This window comes from Bufo bufo, unplaced genomic scaffold (genome assembly GCF_905171765.1).
Source record: "Bufo bufo unplaced genomic scaffold, aBufBuf1.1, whole genome shotgun sequence".
Classification (NCBI taxonomy): domain Eukaryota; kingdom Metazoa; phylum Chordata; class Amphibia; order Anura; family Bufonidae; genus Bufo; species Bufo bufo.
Window position 1 is genome coordinate 39297 of NW_024400103.1, and position 10558 is coordinate 49854.

Genomic DNA, 10558 nt, shown 5'->3' on the forward strand with positions numbered 1-10558 from the left:
AATGGGATCTTATCGACAAAGTTCTAATTAGACGTGTGATACAAAAGCCGACTCTGGTGGGACTCGAACCCACAACCTTTGAATCACTACAGCTTATTCTAGAAGTCCAATGCGCTATCCATTGCGCCACAGAGCCAGTAAGCAGACTTTTGTTCTTGTGGCAGTCAATGTATTTGACCAAAATCGGTCCATTGGATTGGAAGGGATTGTAATCCCTTCAAAACGGATCAATCAAGATATGTTGGAAGAATATCGAAGAAAAGGTGTTCTTAGTCAATTATTAAACAGGATAGGCACTTGTAGTAATAGAGTAATGAGCGAGCACTCATACACTTGGCAACCAAATTGACATGTGCAGAAAATATTTATTAAATCCCCATAAAATACAAGTAATAAAATTTATAAGAACAATGTAGCAATAATATACAACATTACAGTCACATATTGTGGTAGATATGATCAACACTATATTCATATGACTCAATAGTGTCGATAAATTCAATAATATATATCACACCAAGAAACTTCAAGTATATGCTGTTATTTGGGAAGAGGGGGTATTATCTTCTAGCGCTCTATCCCAATTTGGGAAACTGAATGTCACTGAAAATGTTGTAGGTGTATTCACTGGGAGCGCAATATGTTCATAAAGTGTCCACAGGAATCCTGATAATGTGAAAAGTCTCTTATAGCTGATCCTTTTAAGCTCGATATGAGCTTTGGATTGGAAAAAACTTTAAATCGATGTTTGGCTTACCGTCTAGCGTCTGCTGTCTCCCTATTGCTTCAATGGAGCTTTAAATATTTGCCGGCTTATTCAGTCGCTCCATACAGCAAGCTGGTTTAAATTTCGCAGGAGTTCCAAAGATCGCAGGAGTTGCCACTCTGTTCCGCAATTTCCTTTGGTGCAGCTTTCGACGATAAGAATAGTTAATCCTTTACTGTAGAGATTTTCTTCTGTATGGCCATACAGTATTATCGGAGGCTTTTCAATGCAGGTACATCACTTGTTTCACCATACGCGTTACGGGTAGATTCACTCTCCCTTCCTCAGTGGTCAAGTGTCTGCCTGCTCTGCCTCCATTTTTATCCATTCCTTTGATTGCTTCCCAAATCTCGGACACCTGTTGTTCATGCTACTCCCAGTTTGCAAGGGAATCCTCCCACATAATCAAGGGATGATTCTATACAGCCTTGATTTGAGGGAAAAAAAAAAAAAAAAAAAAGAATTTTTTTTTTTCCTCTTGCAGTTTCCATGCGTTTTTTATGCGTTTTTTGGGGACACATGCGTTTTTTGGCCCAGATGTCCCAATTGGTGTGATATATCATTATGTGAAATATAAACTTGATATCTGATTGCCAACACTTATAAAATGACTTTTTATAATAAAATATTATTAAACAAATTTTCAAGATTAAAATATCAATATAAGAATATAAAACAATAAATAATAAATGTGAGGAATCTTGAAAGTTTCATAGGAATCCTAGAGTTTGATACAATTATTCGGATTTGATAGAGAAAGAAGGGTGGGTATCTCGGAGCCAAGGACACGTCGCAGCGCCGATAGACGGCCTAGCATGCGACGTGCCGTCGGCCTCGAGACATCCAACCTACATAAATCCAAAAATTTCCAACTCCGAATTAAGGCCTTTCGGTTGTAGAGATCCAAATTCATAAATGCGTCTGGATTCTATCCTAGACATTTGTCTGATAAAATCACCGCCTCTCCAGTGTTTCTCCACCTTCTCCAGTGCCGTAAACACCAGACTTGATGGATCCTGATTATGCATCTCTTTATAATGTTTAGATAGGGAATGTTTATCGTACCCCTTCCTGATGTTGGCAATATGTTCGGCCACTCTTTTTTTGAATGGCCTCTTGGTACGTCCTATATATTGTCTGTTACAGGGGCACTGGAGAAGGTAGATAACTCCACTGGAGTCACATGTAAGACAATCTTCTATCTCCCAATTATAGTTGTTCTGAGTCGAGGGGACATTAGTCGTCAGGCGGGGTTTTTTATTCATTCTACAACCCATACACCTTCCACATTTATAAAAACCCTTCAAACTCAGCCAAGTTCCTGAAAAACTCAACTTATTCTGTTTCCACGGTTTTACGGTAGGGGCCACCTTGATACCTAGATTGGGTGCCCTAGTGAAGGTAATCGTCGGAACAGTCGGGAGTAAGTGTCCCACAATTTTGTCATTCAACACATGGTGCCAATGGGTTTTAATAATTTTCTGAATCTTCCTATAATTCTCATTAAATGGAAGAACAACTCTCATGGCTTCTTTATTTAGTGTTTTATCTTCCTCATTATCCATCTCATTTTTATCTTTATTGTCCTCCTTATTAAAGAACTCTCTTCTATCTAATTTCCTAATTTGGTTGAGTGACTCCTCCACTAAGTTTTCAGGATATTCCTTCTCAATAAATTGTCTTTTCATCTCAATGGCTTCCATCTCAAAAGTATGTCCCTCTGTGCAGTTCCGCTTAATCCTACGGAACTGACCAGAGGGAACATTTGTCAGCCATTTCGGCAGGTGACAGCTAGAAAAATCAATATAACTATTTCTAGCTGTGGATTTACAAAATGTCTCACATATATATTTATTACCAGATTGTGTGATTAATAAATCCAAGAATTCGGTGCTCTCCTGTATGTTTGAGGTAAAGACCAGATTTAAATTATTAATATTGATTGTTTCTAGGAATTTTTCCAATTCTTCTTTACTCTTTTTCCAGATGAAGATCACATCATCTATATAACGGTGCCACAGGGCCAGATCCGTCCCCAGCCTTGGCTTGATGTGGTTATATTCCCACTCGGCCAAGAATAAATTAGCATAGCTGGGGGCGAATCTGGTCCCCATGGCGGTACCCCGCTTCTGCAGGAAGAATTCCCCCTCAAAAAAGAAGTAGTTGTGGCTCAGGATATACTCTATTCCTTTCGTTATAAACTCTTTTTTTATTGCTCCATACGAGCCATCTCTTATTAATTGCATTTTTACAGCATCAATTCCTTGGTGATGATCAATCACAGTATAAAGTGACTGAACATCAAGTGTACCCATAATCCATTCAGACTGGACATCTAAGTTTTCCAGAATCTGTATGATTTGGGTCGTATCTTTAATATAGGAATTGGTTTTCTTGACTATTGGCTGTAACTGTACGTCTATATATTTGGACAGGTTGGATGTGATAGATCCAATCCCTGAGACGATAGGGCGTCCTGGGGGATCATTCGGATTTTTGTGCACTTTGGGCAGACAGTAGAAGCATGGTAGCCTCCTATGCGTGCCCAAAATGAAATCCAGTTCCTGCTGTGATATCGTACCATTATCCAATCCGTCCATACTGTATCTCATGAGCTCCAACTCAAATCTCTCAAGGGGGTCTCCCCCCAATTTTTGATAGGTCTCCCCATCTGAGAGTTGTCGGAGACATTCCCTATTATAATTAATTGTGTCCATCACCACTACCGCACCTCCCTTATCCGCGGGGCGTATAGTGATGGAGTGGTTTTTTTGTAGTAGTTTCAATGCCTCAAACTCTCCTCTGGTAAGATTGTTTGTGGCTCTTGGTCTAGCTTTTAGTTTGCAAATATCTTCCTCTACACACTTCTGAAAGGCTCCTATTTCTTTACTGATTTCACTCCTTGGGAACATATTTGATTTATTTTTTAGGAGGTTTTTGTTAGGGTTTTTTGTCTTTTTTACGTTTTTTTCAACTATCACTTTCTCATTCCTCACAATTGGATTTTTGATAAAATATTTTTTGAGGCAGATATTCCTTATTAGTTTTTGTACTCCTATATACGTAGAGAATTTATCCATCTTATTGGTGGGGGCAAACTTCAGACCTTTCTCTAACAGATTATTTTGGGTTTTAGTCAGGGTGGTTGAACTTAAGTTAATTATTGCGCTGAGATCCGTTGCTAGTGATGTCTTTTGTGATATGTGTCTCTTCCTCTTACTTCGTCTTGTCTTTCTGACCCTCCTCTGTGTCTTGAGTGTTGGTATCTTACTTGTTCTATGTGGTTCATCTTTTGGGGTGCATGGTGATCCTGTCTCTGTGATATGTGATGTTGTCCCTTCCCTGTGTTCTGGTATTGATAAGTGCTCTTGGGTCTTAAATTGTAGTGATGTGTCAGTGATTCTAAACTGTGATTGGGAGGTGTCCTTTCTCTGTGCCGTATTCGTGCTCTGTGATGTGCTGGGGTATGATCTAAAAAATGCTGATCAGACAGCTCCTCATATCTGTTTGTTACAGAGATTGAGTAGCTGTCTGATAAGCCCTGCCGATCCCTATCCCCTTCCCTTTTCTTCCCTTTTGGGATCTCATTCTGTGATAAGGGAATTTGTTCCCCAGATCTTTCACCCTGGTGATTTCTCTGTGTATTCTGGTGTTTTTTAGTTTTTTTTGTACGCAGGATAGGCACTTACAAACTTGCTGTTCCCCATAGGTACCTATGCTTTGCTTTCTCCTGTTCTTTAACTAATGCTAATTTAGAAATGCATCAATTTTTAATAAGCACTGTTTGTATAGATTTATCTTCATAATTCTTATCAGATTTGACTCTGGAGGGATTTGAACCTAAAAACCTTGAATATCAATGCTATTATGAACATACCAGGTGAGATCGGTTGCACTAATTAACCTCCTCTTGGCCTGGTTTCCCAAGACTTTTGTCGAGTTTTAATACAAATAATTCTTGATTTTTGTAAATTTAGGAATTCTGAAAAATATCTTCAAGTGGGCAATCTTTTAGAGACATTCGAGAAAAGCTCAGCTTTAAATGGCTCATTTCACTTCTTAGTTACAAGATAGATCTAGATGAATACAGCATTTTCAGTACTATGCAATAACAGTCATCTTAAAAATGAACCAAAGGGAGCTGTCCTCATACTTTACTCAGAAAAAGAAAGGACCAGGTAAGTTTAAGCTGAACACTCGTGCCCACGGCTGCTGTCTAGAGTTTTTTGTTTGTCTCAATTTACGATAATCGGATCTTATCGACAAAGTTCTAATTAGACGTGTGATACAAAAGCCGACTCTGGTGGGACTCGAACACACAACCTTTGAATCACTACAGCTTATTCTAGAAGTCCAATGCGCTATCCATTGCGCCACAGAGCCAGTAAGCACACTTTTGTTCTTGTGGCAGTCAACGTATTTGACCAAAATCGGTCCAGTGGATTGGAAGGGATTGTAATTCCTTCAAAACGGATCAATCAAGATATGTTGGAAGAATATCAAAGAAAAGGTGTTCTTAGTCAATTATTAAACAGGATAGGCACTTGCAAACTTGCTGTTCCCTATAGGTACCTATGCTTTGCTTTCTCCCGTTCTTTAACTAATGCTAATTTAGAAATGCACCAATTTTTAATAAGCACTGTTTGTATAGATTTATCTTCATAATTCTTATCAGATTTGACTCTGGAGGGATTTGAACCTAAAAACCTTGAATATCAATGCTATTATGAACATACCAGGTGAGATAGGTTGCACTAATTAACCTCCTCTTGGCCTGGTTTCCCAAGACTTTTGACGAGTTTTAATACAAATAATTCTTGATTTTTGTAAATTTAGGAATTCTGAAAAATATCTTCAAGTGGGTAATCTTTTAGAGACATTCGAGAAAAGCTCAGCTTTAAATGGCTCATTTCACTTCTTAGTTACAAGATAGATCTAGATGAATACAGCATTTTCAGTACTATGCAATAACAGTCATCTTAAAAATGAACCAAAGGGAGCTGTCCTCATACTTTACTCAGAAAAAGAAAGGACCAGGTAAGTTTTAGCTGAACACTCGTGCCCACGGCTGCTGTCTAGAGTTTTTCGTTTGTCTCAATTTACGATAATCGGATCTTATCGACAAAGTTCTAATTAGACGTGTGATACAAAAGCCGACTCTGGTGGGACTCGAACCCACAACCTTTGAATCACTACAGCTTATTCTAGAAGTCCAATGGGCTATCCATTGCGCCACAGAGCCAGTAAGCACAGTTTTGTTCTTGTGGCAGTCAATGTATTTGACCAAAATCGGTCCATTGAATTGAAAGGGATTGTAATCCCTTCAAAACGGATCAATCAAGATATGTTGGAAGAATATGAAAGAACAGGTGTTCTTAGTCAATAATTAAACAGGATAGGCACTTACAAACTTGCCGTTCCCCATAGGTACTTATGCTTTGCTTTTTCCCGTTCTTTAACTAATGCTAATTTAGAAATGCACCAATTTTTAACAAGCACTGTTTGTATAGATTCATCTTCATAATTCTTATCAGATTTGACTCTGGAGGGATTTGAACCTAAAAACCTTGAATATCAATGCTATTATGAACATACCAGGTGAGATCGGTTGCACTAATTAACCTCCTCTTGGCCTGGTTTCCCAAGACTTTTGACGAGTTTTAATACAAATAATTCTTGATTTTTGTAAATTTAGGAATTCTGAAAAATATCTTCAAGTGGGCAATCTTTTAGAGACATTCGAGAAAAGCTCAGCTTTAAATGGCTCATTTCACTTCTTAGTTACAAGATAGATCTAGATGAATCCAGCATTTTCAGTACTATGCAATAACAGTCATCTTAAAAATGAACCAAAGGGAGCTGTCCTCATACTTTACTCAGAAAAAGAAAGGACCAGGTAAGTTTTAGCTGAACACTCGTGCCCACGGCTGCTGTCTAGAGTTTTTCGTTTGTCTCAATTTACGATAATCGGATGCTATCGACAAAGTTCTAATTAGACGTGTGATACAAAAGCCGACTCTGGTGGGACTCGAACCCACAACCTTGGAATCACTACAGCTTATTCTAGAAGTCCAATGCGCTATCCATTGCGCCACAGAGCCAGTAAGCACACTTTTGTTCTTGTGGCAGTCAACGTATTTGACCAAAATCGGTCCATTGGAATGGAAGGGATTGTAATCCCTTCAAAACGGATCAATCAAGATATGTTGGAAGAATATGAAAGAGCAGGTGTTCTTAGTCAATAATTAAACAGGATAGGCACTTACAAACTTGCCGTTCCCCATAGGTACCTATGCTTTGCTTTCTCCCGTTCTTTAACTAATGCTAATTTAGAAATGCACCAATTTTTAACAAGCACTGTTTGTATAGATTCATCTTCATAATTCTTATCAGATTTGACCCTAAAAACCTTGAATATCAATGCTATTATGAACATACCAGGTGAGATCGGTTGCACTAATTAACCTCCTCTTGGCCTGGTTTCCCAAGACTTTTGACGAGTTTTAATACAAATAATTCTTGATTTTTGTAAATTTAGGAATTCTGAAAAATATCTTCAAGTGGGCAATCTTTTAGAGACATTCGAGAAAAGCTCAGCTTTAAATGGCTCATTTCACTTCTTAGTTACAAGATAGATCTAGATGAATACAGCATTTTCAGTACTATGCAATAACAGTCATCTTAAAAATGAACCAAAGGGAGCTGTCCTCATACTTTACTCAGAAAAAGAAAGGACCAGGTAAGTTTTAGCTGAACACTCGTGCCCACGGCTGCTGTCTAGAGTTTTTTGTTTGTCTCAATTTACGATAATCGGATCTTATCGACAAAGTTCTAATTAGACGTGTGATACAAAAGCCGACTCTGGTGGGACTCGAACACACAACCTTTGAATCACTACAGCTTATTCTAGAAGTCCAATGCGCTATCCATTGCGCCACAGAGCCAGTAAGCACACTTTTGTTCTTGTGGCAGTCAACGTATTTGACCAAAATCGGTCCATTGGATTGGAAGGGATTGGAATCCCTTCAAAACGGATCAATCAAGATATGTTGGAAGAATATCAAAGAAAAGGTGTTCTTAGTCAATTATTAAACAGGATAGGCACTTACAAACTTGCTGTTCCCCATAGGTACCTATGCTTTGCTTTCTCCCGTTCTTTAACTAATGCTAATTTAGAAATGCACCAATTTTTAATAAGCACTGTTTGTATAGATTTATCTTCATAATTCTTATCAGATTTGACTCTGGAGGGATTTGAACCTAAAAACCTTGAATATCAATGCTATTATGAACATACCAGGTGAGATCGGTTGCACTAATTAACCTCCTCTTGGCCTGGTTTCCCAAGACTTTTGACGAGTTTTAATACAAATAATTCTTGATTTTTGTAAATTTAGGAATTCTGAAAAATATCTTCAAGTGGGTAATCTTTTAGAGACATTCAAGAAAAGCTCAGCTTTAAATGGCTCATTTCACTTCTTAGTTACAAGATAGATCTAGATGAATACAGCATTTTCAGTGCTATGCAATAACAGTCATCTTAAAAATGAACCAAAGGGAGCTGTCCTCATACTTTACTCAGAAAAAGAAAGGACCAGGTAAGTTTTAGCTGAACACTCGTGCCCACGGCTGCTGTCTAGAGTTTTTCGTTTGTCTCAATTTACGATAATCGGATGCTATCGACAAAGTTCTAATTAGACGTGTGATACAAAAGCCGACTCTGGTGGGACTCGAACCCACAACCTTTGAATCACTACAGCTTATTCTAGAAGTCCAATTGGCTATCCATTGCGCCACAGAGCCAGTAAGCACAGTTTTGTTCTTGTGGCAGTCAACGTATTTGACCAAAATCGGTCCATTGGAATGGAAGGGATTGTAATCCCTTCAAAACGGATCAATCAAGATATGTTGGAAGAATATGAAAGAGCAGGTGTTCTTAGTCAATAATTAAACAGGATAGGCACTTACAAACTTGCCGTTCCCCATAGGTACCTATGCTTTGCTTTCTCCCGTTCTTTAACTAATGCTAATTTAGAAATGCACCAATTTTTAACAAGCACTGTTTGTATAGATTCATCTTCATAATTCTTATCAGATTTGACTCTGGAGGGATTTGAACCTAAAAACCTTGAATATCAATGCTATTATGAACATACCAGGTGAGATCGGTTGCACTAATTAACCTCCTCTTGGCCTGGTTTCCCAAGACTTTTGACGAGTTTTAATACAAATAATTCTTGATTTTTGTAAATTTAGGAATTCTGAAAAATATCTTCAAGTGGGCAATCTTTTAGAGACATTCGAGAAAAGCTCAGCTTTAAATGGCTCATTTCACTTCTTAGTTACAAGATAGATCTAGATGAATACAGCATTTTCAGTACTATGCAATAACAGTCATCTTAAAAATGAACCAAAGGGAGCTGTCCTCATACTTTACTCAGAAAAAGAAAGGACCAGGTAAGTTTTAGCTGAACACTCGTGCCCACGGCTGCTGTCTAGAGTTTTTCGTTTGTCTCAATTTACGATAATCGGATGCTATCGACAAAGTTCTAATTAGACGTGTGATACAAAAGCCGACTCTGGTGGGACTCGAACCCACAACCTTTGAATCACTACAGCTTATTCTAGAAGTCCAATGCGCTATCCATTGCGCCACAGAGCCAGTAAGCACACTTTTGTTCTTGTGGCAGTCAACGTATTTGACCAAAATCGGTCCATTGGAATGGAAGGGATTGTAATCCCTTCAAAACGGATCAATCAAGATATGTTGGAAGAATATGAAAGAACAGGTGTTCTTAGTCAATAATTAAACAGGATAGGCACTTACAAACTTGCCGTTCCCCATAGGTACCTATGCTTTGCTTTCTCCCGTTCTTTAACTAATGCTAATTTAGAAATGCACCAATTTTTAACAAGCACTGTTTGTATAGATTTATCTTCATAATTCTTATCAGATTTGACTCTGGAGGGATTTGAACCTAAAAACCTTGAATATCAATGCTATTATGAACATACCATGTGAGATCGGTTGCACTAATTAACCTCCTCTTGGCCTGGTTTCCCAAGACTTTTGACGAGTTTTAATACAAATAATTCTTGATTTTTGTAAATTTAGGAATTCTGAAAAATATCTTCAAGTGGGCAATCTTTTAGAGACATTCGAGAAAAGCTCAGCTTTAAATGGCTCATTTCACTTCTTAGTTACAAGATAGATCTAGATGAATACAGCATTTTCAGTACTATGCAATAACAGTCATCTTAAAAATGAACCAAAGGGAGCTGTCCTCATACTTTACTCAGAAAAAGAAAGGACCAGGTAAGTTTTAGCTGAACACTCGTGCCCACGGCTGCTGTCTAGAGTTTTTCGTTTGTCTCAATTTACGATAATCGGATCTTATCGACAAAGTTCTAATTAGACGTGTGATACAAAAGCCGACTCTGGTGGGACTCGAACCCACAACCTTTGAATCACTACAGCTTATTCTAGAAGTCCAATGCGCTATCCATTGCGCCACAGAGCCAGTAAGCACACTTTTGTTCTTGTGGCAGTCAACGTATTTGACCAAAATCGGTCCATTGGAATGGAAGGGATTGTAATCCCTTCAAAACGGATCAATCAAGATATGTTGGAAGAATATCAAAGAAAAGGTGTTCTTAGTCAATAATTAAACAGGATAGGCACTTACAAACTTGCTGTTCCCCATAGGTACCTATGCTTTGCTTTCTCCCGTTCTTTAACTAATGCTAATTTAGAAATGCACCAATTTTTAATAAGCACTGTTTGTATAGATT

At 38.2% G+C, this 10558-nt stretch overlaps 7 non-coding genes across 7 annotated transcripts; all 7 read right to left on the reverse strand.

Moving 5' to 3' along the window:
* Positions 1-48: 48 nt before the first annotated feature.
* On the reverse strand, positions 49-136 carry TRNAR-UCU. The gene is given in 2 exon segments: positions 49-84; positions 100-136. It is a non-coding gene; the product is annotated as a tRNA-Arg (tRNA).
* A 4925-nt stretch (positions 137-5061) lies between these two features.
* TRNAR-UCU lies at positions 5062-5149 on the reverse strand. Its single transcript is given in 2 exon segments — positions 5062-5097; positions 5113-5149. It is a non-coding gene; the product is annotated as a tRNA-Arg (tRNA).
* A 771-nt stretch (positions 5150-5920) lies between these two features.
* Positions 5921-6008, reverse strand: TRNAR-UCU. The gene is given in 2 exon segments: positions 5921-5956; positions 5972-6008. It is a non-coding gene; the product is annotated as a tRNA-Arg (tRNA).
* Positions 6009-6779: 771 nt separating this feature from the next.
* TRNAR-UCU lies at positions 6780-6867 on the reverse strand. The gene is given in 2 exon segments: positions 6780-6814; positions 6831-6867. It is a non-coding gene; the product is annotated as a tRNA-Arg (tRNA).
* A 755-nt stretch (positions 6868-7622) lies between these two features.
* Positions 7623-7710, reverse strand: TRNAR-UCU. Its single transcript is given in 2 exon segments — positions 7623-7658; positions 7674-7710. It is a non-coding gene; the product is annotated as a tRNA-Arg (tRNA).
* Positions 7711-9340: 1630 nt separating this feature from the next.
* TRNAR-UCU lies at positions 9341-9428 on the reverse strand. Its single transcript is given in 2 exon segments — positions 9341-9376; positions 9392-9428. It is a non-coding gene; the product is annotated as a tRNA-Arg (tRNA).
* A 771-nt stretch (positions 9429-10199) lies between these two features.
* Positions 10200-10287, reverse strand: TRNAR-UCU. Its single transcript is given in 2 exon segments — positions 10200-10235; positions 10251-10287. It is a non-coding gene; the product is annotated as a tRNA-Arg (tRNA).
* Between the last annotated feature and the right edge of the window lie 271 nt (positions 10288-10558).